General features: G+C 36.4%; 1 long non-coding RNA gene across 1 annotated transcript; it reads right to left on the bottom strand.

The window, feature by feature from the left end:
- Positions 1-407: 407 nt before the first annotated feature.
- Positions 408-1,794, bottom strand: LOC117486645. The gene is made up of 3 exons (XR_004556302.1): positions 1,751-1,794; positions 875-940; positions 408-562 (listed from the first exon to the last, which is right to left on the bottom strand). It is a non-coding gene; the product is annotated as an uncharacterized LOC117486645 (long non-coding RNA).
- Positions 1,795-2,311: the final 517 nt, after the last annotated feature.

The following is a 2,311-nucleotide window of genomic DNA, read 5'->3' as shown; positions in this document are numbered from 1 at the left end:
TGAAAGAAATGATGGCATAACTGTAAATAATCGTCAAAAAACACATTTTCTGTTGGCTGAAAGTGACCACGAGAGGGGGGTTGGAAAAACCCATTAAATCCCTCATGGATACATGTCAACATATTAACATTTGGTAGCTACAGTCAAGCTTATGTGACATGCTTGTACAAGAACAAAACTAATTAAATAATTCAAGAAAAACAAGATAATATCAAAACCAAGCCAAGTACACACATTAACACAAGAGGTTAGGCTGATTATTAAATCCCTACCAATAAAGCTGCAGGGAATGAAGAAACAACTATTATTTTAAAGTCAAATTGTACCTCAGACCAAGTTGGCATGTTCTAGTCCTATGTATTCATCTTCCTTTTAATGCCATGATTCTGTTGTGAATGTAATATTTGATGGCAACCCAGTCCCTGTCTTTCAGAGCTACTGGCTCTGCCTTGAGACAGGAGTCACAGTCCTTTTTACCTGGTACTCTGCAGCTTGTTAAGGATACAAATGCCGCTCAGTAGCCTTCACTTCGTCACCTGTCCACTTGCTTTCATCTTCCCAGCTGTCATAAATGGAAACAAGACACAATGTATTTGAGAAATTGCTCTGTTAAAGTGATAATGTGGGATATGATAGAACAAATTATAGTTTGTAGTTAAATGATAGCATCATCAAATGTGTGTGAATGATGGCCTCTGTGATCAGTGTATGAATGGTAAAAATGTTGGCATACATTTGCATGTGAATGGGTATATGTTGGCATGTACTGTAAAGTGCATTAGTTGTACAAAAAACTAGAAATGTCCTTTAGAAATCCAGTTAAGATCAATACATGTTTCTAATAGAGTAATGTAAATACAAAATGCTTATTTACCTTGCATTCCATTGGAGCACTTTGAGGAAGCTTTGTTGAAGTGAAGTGTTGTGTTCTTCTGTGAATCTGAAAGGATAAATTAGAATATAATGCATGATAAAAGCACATACTGCCTTTCCTTCGAAAGCAAGACTTAATAATTGTTTTCACCATAAGTATATTTAGATCAAATAGTGTGTTATTTGGGTTCCAATATAGAAAGAGTTTGAACTGTACAATATCTGCTACCCAACAATATGAGGACGATGTAACACACACACTCTACACTCGTTGGGTTGTACCATATGGGGACATTCTCTGAAACACATCATGACTACACAACCTAAAGACGTTATCTGCTACCCAACAATATGAGGACGATGTAACACACACACTTTACACTCGTTGGGTTGTAACATATAGGGACATTCTCTGAAACACATCAAGACTACACAACCTACAACAAAATGAGGACATGACGACTGAAGTTACATAAAGTCAGCATTCCTGACTTCTGAGATGTGCTGTTGTTGTTAAAAAAACCTGAAACCCCCATAGCAATAAGTATGGATCTACTTCCCTATTAATTAAATCATGTAAACTGATACACATTAGGTTAAATTGGAAAATACATTGGCAAAAGGAGAAAACACACAGAATTTAGGGGCAATAAAGATCATTTTCATGTTATTAGAGGTAGATACTGCTATCAAATGGTAGGGGTATATCTTTCTACTATGATATTTAGAAACAAGTAACAGTTATATTGAGATTCAACATTTATTAAACAATATATTAATTGTAATGAGGTAAACAGGCATTTTATGTAGGCATTGGACTTGATTGAGACATTAATTTACCTTGTATAGAAATAGTCTACAGTAAATGTTTAATTACCTGTTGGAAGGATGAGGTGGATCTCTGGCTCGCTTCAGAGTCAGCTAAAGTATGAGCCGTGATCATGTCACTCAGTTTCTGCAATTTAAAATACAACAATAACGTGTCAGAAATCCATTGACTTTTCATGTAGGGGACACAAATTTTAGTAAGAACAATTCACATGAGGATCTGGGCTTGTAACTCAAGACTCTATAGAAATAGTTTGAACTGTACAATATCTGCTACCCAACAATATGAGGACGATGAAACACACAAACTCTACACTCGTTGGGTTGTACCATATGGGGACGTCCACCAAAACACATCATGACTACACAACCTAAAGACGATATCTACTACCCAACAATATGAGGACGATGTAACACACAAACTCTACACTCGTTGGGTTGTACCAAATGGGGACGTCCACCAAAACACATCATGACTACACAACCTAAAGACGATATCTACTATCCAACAATATGAGGATGATGTAACACACACACACTCTAAACTTGTTGGGTTGTACCATATGGGGACGTCCTCTAAAACACATCATGACTACACAACCTAAAACAA

Source organism: Trematomus bernacchii, unplaced genomic scaffold, assembly GCF_902827165.1.
Source record: "Trematomus bernacchii unplaced genomic scaffold, fTreBer1.1, whole genome shotgun sequence".
Lineage (NCBI taxonomy): Eukaryota > Metazoa > Chordata > Actinopteri > Perciformes > Nototheniidae > Trematomus > Trematomus bernacchii.
This window is presented reverse-complemented; position numbering and strand designations above follow the sequence as displayed.